Genomic DNA, 13,865 nt, shown 5'->3' on the forward strand with positions numbered 1-13,865 from the left:
TGTTAAAGGCGGCTTCCAGATTCCGATAAGGCCCCTGCCCGCAGACCCCAACAAACACAGCTCAGGGTTGTCGAGGAAGAGGCCCTTGTCCCCATTAATAGGAAGTGTCCCTAAGGATATTTCCAACTTCTGTAATATAAAAGGGAACCTAAATACTCTATGTCCCCCATTTTCAAAGAATCTGTTGTAAATAGTTATGCAATATTGATCTGTGTATGACAGCTTGAAAGTGTACAGATTATTATAGAATCAACATCGGCGCTCTGAGAGAAGGTATAATCATAATTTTTTTTATAAGACACAGGAGCACATATCCTTAGGAAACAAGGAGGATTATATAAATATAAAGTATTACATTTATTTCAGCAGGGCGGGGGGGGGGGGGGTAGAGCAGGGCCAGTGCTAGCAATAGACAGATCAGATGGCTGCCTAGGGCACCAGGGTAGGGGGGCGGCAAAATCCGGATCCCCAGCCACTTGCTGGGGATTCAGATTTTTTAAATGCCTGTCTGTTCCTCCAGCAGGCAAACTAAAACTTCCATTCTGCTCCCCATAGAAGAGAGGGCGCAGCATGGAAGCTTTAGTTTGCCTGCGAGGATCGGGATGCAGAGCTGGTGAAGGAATCCCGGTGGCCGGTGAGTAGGGATGAGCTTCGAGCTCGAGTCGAACCCATGTTCGACTCAAACATCGCCTGTTCGATTGTTCGTCGAATTGCGAACGTTATGGGCCGTTCGCGCCAAATTCAAGTGGCGCGTCACGGCCCATAATTCACTGCGGCATCGTAGTGCATTGCTGGATGATGATTGGCCAAGCATGCCAATGCGTGTTATACGCGATACCCTGCGATCCCGAGCTGGAGCCGAAAGTAAACGAGAGCCGCCGGAAAGAGCCGAGGACCGGCTCTGTGTATTTTGGCGCCGGCGGCGCCATTTTCAAATCGCGGTCAGCGATTTTGAAGCCCAGGAAGCAGGGACCGTTGATCGAAGGCTGCACTGGGGCAAGGCTGCACTGGGGAAGGCTGCACTGGGGAAGGCTGCACTGGGGAAGGCTGCACTGACAAGGCTGCACTGACATGGTTGCACTGGGGCAAGGCTGCACTGAGAAGGCTGCAATGATGGGCATTTAAATGTAAGTTTTTTTCCCTTCAACTTCCCTCCTAAAAGTTTTTTTTCCCTTAAAATTCCCTCCTAAATTGGGGTGTGTGTTATACGCCGGTGCGTGTTATACGCCGATAAATACGGTATATATATATATATATATATATATATATATATATATGCATCCTAGATGTTGTGTGTGTGTGTGTGTGTATGTATATATATATATATATATATATATATATATATATATATATATATATATATATATATATATATATATATATATATATATATATATATATATATATATATATATACACTGTATTCAGTTTAGCTAGATCCGTTCCTGTTATTCTGTTAATAATATACTGGCAGGCAGGCAGGTGTTTTACAGTATTTACAGTTAGTGTACTGTATCCTTTGCACAGTGTGCACCTAAAGCTACCTGAAGAAAATTGCTGGTGTTCTTCTGATCCTATTAGTACCACAGGCAGCTGCAGTATTTACAGTTAGTGTACTGTGTCCTCTGCACAGTGTGTACCTAAAGCTACCTGAAGACAATTGCTGGTGTTCTGATCCTATTAATACCACAGGCAGGCAGCTGCAGTATTTACAGTTAGTGTACTGTGTCCTCTGCACAGTGTGCACCTAAAGCTACCTGAAGAAAATTGCTGGTGTTCTTCTGATCCTATTAGTACCACGAGCAGGCAGCTGCAGTATTTACAGTTAGTGTACTGTGTCCTCTGCACAGTGTGTACCTAAAGCTACCTGAAGACAATTGCTGGTGTTCTGATTCTATTAATACCACAGGCAGGCAGCTGCAGTATTTACAGTTAGTGTACTGTGTCCTTTGCACAGTGTGCACCTAAAGCTACCTGAAGAAAATTGCTGGTGTTCTTCTGATGCTATTAGTAGCTCAGACAGGCAGCTGCAGTATTTACAGTTAGTGTACTGTGTCCTCTGCACAGTGTGCACCTAAAGCTACCTGAAGGCAATTGCTGGTGTTCTGATCCTATTAATACCACAGGCAGGCAGTTGATTCTGCTAGCTGCAGTATAATCAGTATATATATATACATCCCAGCTTTGTGCAGCTACATCTCACTGCATGCCATTAGTATGTCTGGAAGGCCAACAAGGAGAGGCAAACAGTCACAAGCCAATAAAAGAGGGCAAGCAGGCTCTGTGTCTAGAGGCAACAGTGCTGGTCGTGGACACGGTGCATCCTCATCAGCACGTGGCCGTGGGACACGCTTGTCCTTTTTTTCGGCAGCTGGCCATGTTGAACCGCAACATGCCAAAGACTTGGTAGAGTAGATGACCAAGCCGTCCTCATCCTCCTCATCCTCTCTCACCCAGGCTCAGGGTACTTTGTCTGGCAAAGCAGCTGCCAACGCGGCCTCTTCCCTCGGCTCAAAGGCATCAGTCACTCCTTCCCTAGCCCCACCATGTCCTCCTGAGGAGTCCCCCGAACTGTTTGACCACAGTGTTGGGTACATGCTCCAGGAGGATGCCCAGCATTTTGAAGGCTCCGATGATAATGTGAGCCCAGAGAGAGGGGGTGCCCAAGAAGGACAGCAATCTGGCAGTCATGTTCCCCCAGCTGCAGCATACTGCCAGCATTGCTCCAGTGATGAGGAGGGAGGGGATGATGAGGAAGTCACTGACTCCACGTGGTTGCCTGATAGGAGAGAGGAGGAGGAGGAGGCACATCTCCAATGAGGCAGAATGCCCTCCAGGGGCCAGCTTTAGGGCAGCACACGGACTGCATCACACCGCAGAGCTCCGCATGTGCAGGGCGCTGCTGTCTCTGCGTGTTATTCCAAAAGTTCTTTGGTGTGGGCCTTTTTTGAGATGAGTGCATCAGATCGCACCGCTGCATTTGCAACATATGTCTCAAGCGTATCTCGCATGGCCAAAACATCACCCGCTTGGGCACCACATGCTTGACCAGACATATGTCGACCTGCCATGCAGTTCGTTGGCAAGCCTACCTAAAAGACCCACACCAAAGAACAAAGCGGACCTCTCCTTGCTCCTCATCAGCTGGGATCTCCAACCCCACTATACCTTCAGTCCTCTCTGAAACCTGCACTGAGAGGAATGAAGGTGTAGAATTAGGTGTGTCACAGCCAAGTACTTGCAGGCAATCTGCTATCGGTACACCGACGTCAGATTGTACCAGGCAAATTTCCTTGCCCCAGTTGCTGCATCGCCGAAAGAAGTTCGCTCCCAGCCATCCACATGCCCAGCGATTGAATGCTAGCTTGGCTAAATTGCTAGCACTTCAACTGCTGCCTTTTCAGTTGGTAGACTCTACCCCCTTCCGTGAGTTTGTGGAATGTGTGGTTCCTCAGTGGTAGGTTCCCAAACGCCACTTTTTCTCAAGGAAGTCGATTCCGGCTCTCTACCAGCATGTGGAAGGCAATGTCTTGGCCTCGCTGGACAGGGCAGTCAGTGGTAAGGTGCATATTATCACTGACTCATGGTCCAGCAGGCATGTATAGGGACGTTACCTATCTTTCACCGCGCACTGGGTGACTCTTATGGCAGCTGGGAAGGATGCAGGACAGGGTGCAGTAGTGTTGGAGGTTGTTCCGCCACCACGCCTCCAAAATTCTACTAATGGTGATTCTGCCACACCTCTCCCCTCCACCCCCTCCTCTTCTTCTTCCTCCATGGCCTCTTCCTGTGCTGATTTGTCCTCGGACCAGAGGTGCTCTGTAGGCGTTCAAGGGGCTACGCAAGCACGCAGGCAAAAAGATATCATCCGGTGCTTGAGCTGGTGTGCTTGGGACAGGAGCCACACTGGGGCAGTGATTCTGTCAGCTCAGGTTCAGAGGTGGTTGACGCCAGGCCAGCTTAAGCCAGGAATGGTGGTTTACGACAATGGCACCAACCTCCTCTACGCCCTCCGACAGGGACAACTGACCCATGTGCCCTGTTTGGCTCACGTCCTTGCAGGATGTCCTGAGACAGGCCAGGAAAGTCTGTGTGCATTTCCGCAGGTCATATAATGCCAGTGCTCGGCTGGCTGACCTCCAAAAGGAATTTAACCTGCCCAAGAACCACCTAATCTGTGACATGCCCACCAGGTGGAACTCCAACGTTGGCCATGCTGCAGCGGCTGCACACGCAGCAGAGGGCCATCAATGAGTACCTATGCGACTATGGCACCAGGACAGGGTCAGGGGAGCTTGTTTTTTTCCCCACGCCAGTGGGCTATGATCAGGGTTGCATGCACTGTTCTGTCACCATTTGAGGAGGCCACGAGGATGGTGAGCAATGACAGTGCATGCATCAGTGAGAGGTAAGGACTTCCTTACCTCTCAAGGCCCCCTTTATCCAGACAGTGTTCCTGCATGCCCGCCGATCACACAGGAAGAGGAAGAGGAGGAGGAGGATTGTGTCAGCATGGAGGTGGAGCCTGGCACTCAGCATCAGCAGCAGTCTTCAAGGGATCATTTACAGTCCGAAGAAACCCATGGACTTGTACATGGCTGGGAGGAGGTGGCTGCGGATCATGTCGTCCTTAGTGTCCCAGAGGACTTCGGACCGAATGCCTCAGCAAACCTATGCTACATGGCCTCCCTGATCCTGCAAAGCCTGCGGAAGGATCCTCGTATTCGTGGTATCAAGGGGAAGGATGATTACTGGCTGGCAACCCTCCTTGATCCACGTTACAAGGGTAAGGTTGCGGACCTTATCTTGCCGTCACAGAGGGAGCAGAGGATGAAACATCTTCGGGAGGCCTTGCAGAAAGGTTTGTGCAATGCGTTTTCAGAGCCTGGAAGGTTACAATTTCCTGGTCCTCCTGGACAACGTGTTGCTGAGGCTTCGGTCAGTCACAGAAGTAGCGGTGGAGAAGGTGGCCATCTGACCGATGCATTCAGACATTTTTTTAGTCCGCAGCCCCAAGGTCTGATTGGTTCCAGAAACCATCACCAGCGTCTGATTCACATGGTGCAGGATTACCTAGGAGCAAGATCAGACTTGGACACCTTTCCCACCAAAAATCCTCTGGGTTACTGGGTCTTGAGGATGGATCACTGGCCAGAGCTTGCACAGTATACAATTGAGCTACTGGCCTGTCCTGCATCCAGCTTTCTTTCGGAACGCACATTCAGTGCTGCTGGAGGCTTTGTAACCAATCACAGGGTGCGCCTGTCCACCGAATCGGTCGACCGGCTGACCTTCATAAAAATGAATCAGTCTTGGACCACCAGCTACCAAGCACCTGATGCTGATGTAACCGAATAATTTTTTTTTTAATGTGAGATCCCTTCAAGACTGCCTATGCTGATGCTGACTGACTATCCTGTTATGATGAGTAAGAATCCTCTTCCTCCTCAATTTTCATGCTGATAGCTTGTAAGAACATTTTTGGTTCTGGGCACCGCCACCAGTGGCTAAAGCCCAATTTTTCTGTCCCTGTTTAACAGGGGCATGTAATTACAATTTTTGATGCAATACTTTGCAGCAGGGCTTATTCCTGCGCTCCAACTATAGTATCTGAGGGTTGCAGTGTGAGGGGTTGCACCAGTGCCCAAGGCCCAGTTTTTCTGCCCCTGTTCAAGAGGTGCATGTAATTACAATTCTTGATATAATATTTCACAGCAGGGCCCGTTCCAGTGCCCACCAAAAATAACTGTGAGGACTTACGGTGTTGTGGCACCAGCACCACCACCAAAGGGCCAATTTTTCTACCACTGTTCAACAATGGCATGTAATTACAATTCTTGATCTATTATATTTTACAGCAGGGTCCATTCCTGTAACTGTGAGGGCTTACAGTGTTGTGGCAACACCAACACCTAAGGCCCCAATTTCTGCAGAGTATATAGGGCAGGCCCCTACTTTCAAACATCCAACTTACAAACGACTCCTACTTGCAAACGGAAGGAGATAACAGGAAGTGGGATGAAATCTACCCCTAGGAAGGGAAATTCTCTCCTGTAAGAGTTAATATAGGAAAAACGTGTCTCCTCTCCACAGATGCTTTATCACCAATCCTTGTTTCACTAAAAACCTCAAATTTTCAGCGATTATAAAGGTCAGGGTAAGTCCCTGAAAGACCCGAAACCACAGCGCTTGGGGAAGGGGCGGGCCGCAAACTCTCCAGGCGCCATCTTGCACAATACCTCTGGAGCACAGCGTGTACGGGAGACGCGGACGAGCCCAGTGCAATCGCCTGCAGCTATGGAGTCCCCTACTATTGAACAAGACATGCCTCTGTTCCCTACTTTGTTAGCGGCAGCACCGGACTCTATAACAAAGCCTATCTTAGAGGCCATCGAAGGTTTTAAAACTATGCTGATGGTACGGGTGGAGCACATGGCATCTGAGTGTACATTGATCCGCCATGATTTGAACAAAATCAGGGGGCGGCTGACGGAGGCTGAGGGCCGGATTGGAGAGGTGGAAGATCAGCAGGGGTCCCAGGCTGCACAGATAGCGGATCTACACTCGGTGGTGAGGTCGCTAGTCCATAAAGTGGACAATGCCGAAAAAAGGCAGAGGCGTAATAATGTTCACGTACTGGGCCTACTGGAAGGAGCTGAGGGCTCCCGGCCAGCTGCATTTGCTTAATCATTATTTAAAAACTTGCCGGGCCTACCGGATATGCCTCCCACATACGTGGTGGAAAGGGCTCAGAGTCCCTACGGGCCGTCGCCAGGAGGGTGCTCACCCGCGGCCATTCTTAGTGTGGTTCTTAAACTTTCGGGACGGAGATATGATATTGGCAGAGGCCTGGAAACACCCAGAACTGCCCTATGAGAATACTAAAGTGATACTTTTCCTGGATTTTTCAGCCGAAGTCCAGAAAAGTCGCAGATCCTTCAACGAGGTGAGACGCAGGCTGAGAGAAAAGGAGATAAAGTATAGTATGTTATACCCGAGTAGGCTGCGAGTTCCTCACAAAGGCACGGTTCCATTCTTTGATACACCTATGGAGGCCAACGACTGGATTGACGGTTTGTGAGTCAAGCAGCTACTATGTCAACTGTTTTTTCCTTCTTAACTGCAAGTGCGGGACTGTTTTTCTTTTTTCCTTCTCCTGCGCCTGTGTGGGGAGAGAGTTTCATGCTGCCCCTTTATCAGACTGGGGGAGACTGGGAGATAATACCCCTACACGTGGTACTGATTGGTTACCTGTTTACTCCCAGCATACTCTACACATTAATTAATGGTCTCCCCAGGCAACTTCTGTTGATCATGGATGTTTCCTGTTGGTCAGAATGATCCTACCCCTCACATCCGGGGGAATGCTAAGTTTCCGTTCTGAAGGCACGGAGCGAAAAAGGCAAGGACAATATTGTCTTCTAGACTGACGGACTCAGGAATTCTTTTTTACACTTTTCTTTTATGTTTTGTTTTGACCCTTTTTTATAGTCACGTTCTCTTAATGTTCGGAGACAAGTTTTGGGAATAAGCTGGGTGTACAGATTTTGTTATTTTTTTAACACCACAGCAAGGGGTTACAAAGGACTTGGGAATTATCTTCAAAGAATGTGCAATATTTCAAGTTGGGCCTTTCACAGGTGTAACCTACTGCGTGTACAAAACATGGGTATCCCTTGGCCACACATACTAATGGTCACAGTATATAATAATTCATGTGGTCTGCTAATATATGATTGTGCCGGGGTCCATTGTTAATGTAGTGTCTTGGAAGGTCAGAGGCCTCAATGATAGGTTCCGCAGGGCCTTGATGTTCCAATACTTGAAACCGATCAAACCACAGGTAGTGTTCTTGCAGGAGACGCATTTGGATGGGAACATGGTACTGTCCTTGTGGAGATCCTGGATCCAGCGTGCATTGCATGCCACATATGCCAGAGGAGTTGCCATTCTAATTAGCAAGACAGTGCCCTGCACCATTCATCAGGTCATATCTGATCCCAGTGGTCAGTTTTTAATTGTTGTTGCTGATATATATACGCATAAAATGGTGCTGATGAACCTCTATGTTCCTCCCCCATTTCAGATTCAGGTGTTGTATGATCTGCTGGGCAAGTTAGCCCCTCTTATGCATCTTCCCCTATTGATAGCAGGTGACTTCAATGCCATCTTGTGTGCCGCCTTGGACTCGTCTAACGCATCCAGGGCAGCCTCAGTAGATCTGGCTGCGTGGGCAGACATGGCTTCCTTAACAGAGCTGTGGAGATGGAAAAATCCAACCACGAGGAGTTTCTCCTATTTATCAAAAACCCACACATCTTCCTCACGGATAGATCTGGCTTTTGTCAATGACCCCATGCTACAGCTGGTACGGGGTGCAAATTATTTAGCTGGTGGCCTGTCAGATCATACACTCTTATCTGTGCACATAGGTCTGCCTTCGCGCCTTAGGGGTGGAGCATGGAGGTTGAATCCGGGTTGGTTGGAGGTGGAGTCAGTGTCCTCTCAAGTGACACCGCATGTCTCAGGGTATTGGGAGGATAATCTTGAGTCAGCTGCCTTACCTGTTGTATGGGATGCCTTCAAGGACAGTACATATCAGCCATTAAACAGGCACGGAGAACTTTCAATAATAAAACCCAAGAACTACAAGATGCAGAAAGGGCGCATGAACTAGCTCATGCTAATGACCAATCAGATGTCACATACCTAGAACTTCTGGAGGCTCGCCGTCTTCTGGCGTGGCACTTCACAGAGCTAACACATACTTCCTGGACAAGGAGGGCTGAGTCAATTTTTGAACAGGGTGATAAAAATGGGAAATTACTGGCCATTCTAGTTGCAGAACAGAGAATGCAGACTAACATACAGTGTATTAGAAACGACCAAGGTATTCTTATTACGGATCCAACTGATATTTTGGACACGTTTGTAGAATATTACAAGACACTATATGCTCCTATACTAGCTTACAATGAACAAGAATTGGAGACACTATTGTCCTCTTTAAATATTCCTGTATTGTCGGAAGCTGATAGGAATGATTTGGAGGCTGAGATAACAGAGAAGGAGATTGAAATGGCCATCAGATCATTCCCTCCGCACAAATCACCAGGTCCTGACGGGCTACGTATAGAGTGGTATAGAGCACATTTGGAGGCCCTGGTCCCACAACTCAAGTCCCTTTTCCTTTTTTGTCTAGAAAATAAGATTCTTCCGGGCTCACTATTAGAGGCTCAGGTTATTCTACTGCCTAAACCAGGTAAGGACCCATTGGCCTGCTCCTCCTATTGGTCCATAGCACTTTTGAATCAAGACTTAAAGATCTTGACAAAGATATCAGCCACAAGACTGTCCAAAGTTATTACTACTCTAGTGGCCATAGATCAAACAGGCTTTATCCCTCAGAAGTCTACGGACACAAACCTGTGCAGGCTGTTCACACACCTTCAGATTGAGCATATTAATCAAGGGGCTAGGGTGGTGGTGTCCCTCGACATGGCCAAAGCCTTTGATTCTATTACATGTCGGTGGTGCTGAGAAATATGGGGTTTAGAGACGTGTTTAGGACGTGGATATCTTTGCTTTACAGTAAGCCAATGGCGGCCATCAAGTTGGGTACGTCAGTTTCACCACAGTTTGCAGTAAGCAGAGGAACACGTCAAGGATGCCCCCTGTTGCCATCATTGTTCGCTGTAGCGATAGAGCCACTAGCCGTAGCACTCAGAAAATCACCTGATGGGAAGGCGTTAGAGGTGGGAAGCATTCGCGAGTGTACCATGCTGTATGCAGACGACATGCTTCTCTTCTTACAAGACCCAGGATCATCTTTAGAGGCAGTATTTGAGATCCTGGGAGAGTACTCCCAGTTCTTGGGGTTGTGCGTGAACTGGGAGAAATCTAATGTAATGGCCATGGACTCGGGTGCTCAGGCTCTGGCGACAAAACAGGTCCCCACTGCCTAGGTATCGTAATTGAAATATCTTGGTGTTCATGTGACCCCACAAGGTAAGCCATTACATGTCATTAAATCTCCTCCCATTACTGGCCAAGGCAAAAATACAGTTAGAGGCTTGGAAGCATTTACCACTTTCACTTATTGGAAGGGTTAACCTTCTTAAGATGTAGGTTTTACCGGTCTCCTTGTATTTCTTAAGAAACTCCTGATGTTGGTCCCATCATCGTTCTTCAAACGTGTGAACAGCCTGTTTGGGTCTTTCCTGTGGTCCACAGCACACCCTAGGATCAGCCTTCGAACACTGCAGGAACCTCTGGGACAGGGATGGCTAGCTCTTCCGGACCTCTTTAAATATTTCATAGCGGGGCAAATGGTGGTGGCTAGGCGCTGGTTATTACGTGATGATGGTGATGCAGCCAACGTGTTGGAAGCAGCCTATATTGAGTCATATGAGACCCTATCTTTTCTGATATACAGAGGCACCTCAGAAATCTCAGACAGGTATATGGTCCCCTGACACCCCTTTATGGTTTAACCCAAAACATCCGCATCTAGGTATGATACAAGATCCCATCATTTGGGCTAGAGTGGGTGTCAAACAACTGAAACATATAGTGGAGGGTAAGAAATTACTCATTTTCAATCAACTGAAGAACAAACACGGGTTGCTTAACTGGTATTTCTTCCGTTACATACAATTAAGACATGCATTCAAGACACAATTTGGATCAGATACCCTGGAACTAGGGTCATCCCCTTTTGAGTTTTTACTGTGTGAAGAATATTTTAAAAAACCCCTATCAGAAGTCTATAAAGATTTGTTTGTAGAAAGACTAAAAATGCTTAGTAAATGTAGAGACACATGGAGTGCTTTAATTCCTGACTTTGGGGGAGATGATTGGGATGATATGTGGGATCACCCGTTTAGGACTCTAGTATCGGCCCGAGACAGGCTTATCTAATTTAAACTACTACATAGGGTATATTATACCCCAGCATGGCTGGCCAGCATATATGGCACTGGCTGAGTGCTGGAAATGCACCAATAGCCCTGCAGACTTTGACCATGTATTTTGGCCTTGCCGGCCGGTTCAGGAGTTTTGGACAGGGGTTATACCTACCATTCAAGTCTTATTGACTATACCCATCCCACTTACAATTTCGGTGTGTTTACTGGGCCTGGTGGAGGAGATAGCACCCTGTAGAGCCCAGAGGACCATGATATCTCTTTCACTGTTTTATGCAAGTAAAGCCATACTATTATATTGAAAGAAACCTGAGCCGCCAACGATGTCATACCGGAAGGACATGGTAAACAAGGCACTACCTCTCTACAAAGCTACATACCTAAGTAGGGGCTGTCCCAGAAAATTTGAGAAGGTGTGGCAGTGCTGGATTGATGCCAACGTTACTTTAATATAGGTACTGCAGTGGCTTAGGCTCGTCTGTAACCACATTTAAACTAATTTACCAGGTGTGACCAAGTAGAGGTCTGTTACCCTGAAAGAATGGTGTAGCGCATTAATCCTAGGAAACAAAGGTTATTGTCACCAAGGCCGTAGAATTGATTATGCTCATGTACTGTAATGGAATGTTGCACAGGTTATGGGGAGGGGGGAGGGAATTAGAGAGAGTGGAGGGAGGTTTTGGGGGGAGAGGATTGGTACACAAGTTTTGTATTTGTTTGTATTGTTTTATATGTCTAACCAAAATGTTGAATAAACATAATTTTTCAAAAAAGAAAAAAACCCAAATTTTCAAAAAACATTTGTCATTGGGACAGAAAGTGAGGTAAATCTTCTGAAGAGGTGCACAGACAGCAAAACAAATGTCACAGGGGTGATAACCCTTCTCTATGTTTTCCAAAAAGCTTAAAAATTATTTTTTTGGCTGGAGCTACACTTTAAAAATGTACCAGTTCAAAATTACAGATTCTACTTAACAACAAACCTACAATCCCTGTCTTGTTTGCACTGCCTGTATACTGCTGTTCAGAGTATATAGGGCCTGGGGGCCCCACGCCTTTCCTTTTTTTAATTTGGGTGCGGAGTTCCCCTTAATATCCATACAAGACATAAAGGGCCTGGTAATGGACTGCGGGGGAGGGGGTACCCATGTCGTTTGTTTCACTGATTTTCATCCATATTGCCTGGACCCGACATTACATTAAAGCCACAAGCTGTTTTTAATTACTTTTATTCCTTTACAAATGTCATTTTGTGCAGGGACTGTTCTAAGCACAGGCCACTTTACAGGCATACTATAGACACCCCCCAGGTACGATATTTAAAGGAATATTTCTTTTTTTTTTCACTTTAAGCATCATTAAAATCACTGCTCCCGAAAAAACGTCAGTTTTTAAAACTTTATTGCATTGATACATGTCCCCTGGGGCAGGACCCGGGTCCCCAAACCCTTTTTAGGACAATAACTTGCATATTTGCCTTTAGAATTAGCACTTTTGATTTCGAACGTTCGAGTCCCATAGACTTTAACGGGGTTCTAAAGTTCGTGCGAACTTTCGGTCCATTCACAGGTTCTGGTGCGAACTGAACCGGGGGGTGTTCGGCTCATCCCTACCGGTGAGTAGACGAGTGGCGGGCTGCAGAGAAGGGGCAGGATGGATGGAGTAAGCGGCCCGGTCCTGTGTGGAGAGGAAGCCCGTGGAGGAGGAGGAGAACACTTCCCGAACCAGTGAGAGAACTCAGGGCAGGGGTCGGCATCGGATCAGCAGCACCACTGACATGTAGGCTGCATGTGTGACTTGTACTCATGTACCTTGTGTCAGCGAGAACAGCGCTGCTGAAGCCTCTCCTACACTGCTATCTGCATAGTTCCGCCTCCCAGCAGGAGGTCTGGCTGCTGTTTTACCTAAATGCAGCTGAAAGCTAATTGTTCTGCTGCCCTGTCACTCAGCTCTGCACCTGCCTCCTCCTGAAGTCCAGGCTGTACGGGAAGTACAATGTGCAGCTCAGAGAATAAAAAGTCTGCTGGAGCAAGGGTGGTAAGAGTCGGTGGCCCCTCTTGTCATAGTTGTACACTGAACCCTGTTTACCATCAGTGGTGAAAATATGTGCAGAAGGGGTACAGCAATGTAACGTATGTGCAGAGTGGGTACAGCGATGTTTTTTTTTTTTTTTTTTTTTTTCTTTTTTTTTTTCTTTTTTTTATCCACATCAGCAATCTTTTAGAGAGTTTTTAAGTCAGCTGCGTCATTTACGCTGCGCCCCCTCTCTTTTTCGCATCATTGTGGCTTAAAGAGCGTTATACTAATTTTAATACAAAAAACTTTAAGGTGCATTTTCTCTTTCCCTTATAACCCCTGAAAATACCAATATTTACTTATATTTACTTATCTATTTTTCTCCCCTCGTCCCCCCTCCCCCACAAAACACAAAAAAAAAAAAAAAAAAAAATTTAGATTTGTCCTCCCTCTCCTCATCCCTCTCTCTCTTCCCCTCAAGCATCCATAATTATCACGTATCTTTCTGTATTCCTATACTCAAGCCATTTTGCCCACGTCTTAATATATTTATCTCGTCGCCCTTCCATCGAATGTCTTGCTTCTTCCATTCCTCTAACCCATTCTACTCTTGTTATCCAATCCTTCATCCTTGGGGTTTCTATGTCCTTCCAGTGACACGGGATCAGTGCTTTGGCTGCGTTTAAGAGGAATGGGATTGCTGACTTTGTGTATTGGGGGATCTCTCTTTCCGTGTCATGAAACATGCACGTCCAGGGGTTTTTATTAACCTGCTCCCCCGTTATCTGTTGTATTTCATCTAAGACTTCTCCCCAATATTTCTGTACTTTAGGGCTGTAAGGTACCTGGTAGGAGAGCCTGACTGTAGGAGAAGACCTCTCATACAACGCTGGTTCAGGAGCCACTGGAGTGGGGACAGTGGTC

This window comes from Aquarana catesbeiana, linkage group LG01, assembly GCF_042186555.1.
Source record: "Aquarana catesbeiana isolate 2022-GZ linkage group LG01, ASM4218655v1, whole genome shotgun sequence".
Taxonomy (NCBI): domain Eukaryota; kingdom Metazoa; phylum Chordata; class Amphibia; order Anura; family Ranidae; genus Aquarana; species Aquarana catesbeiana.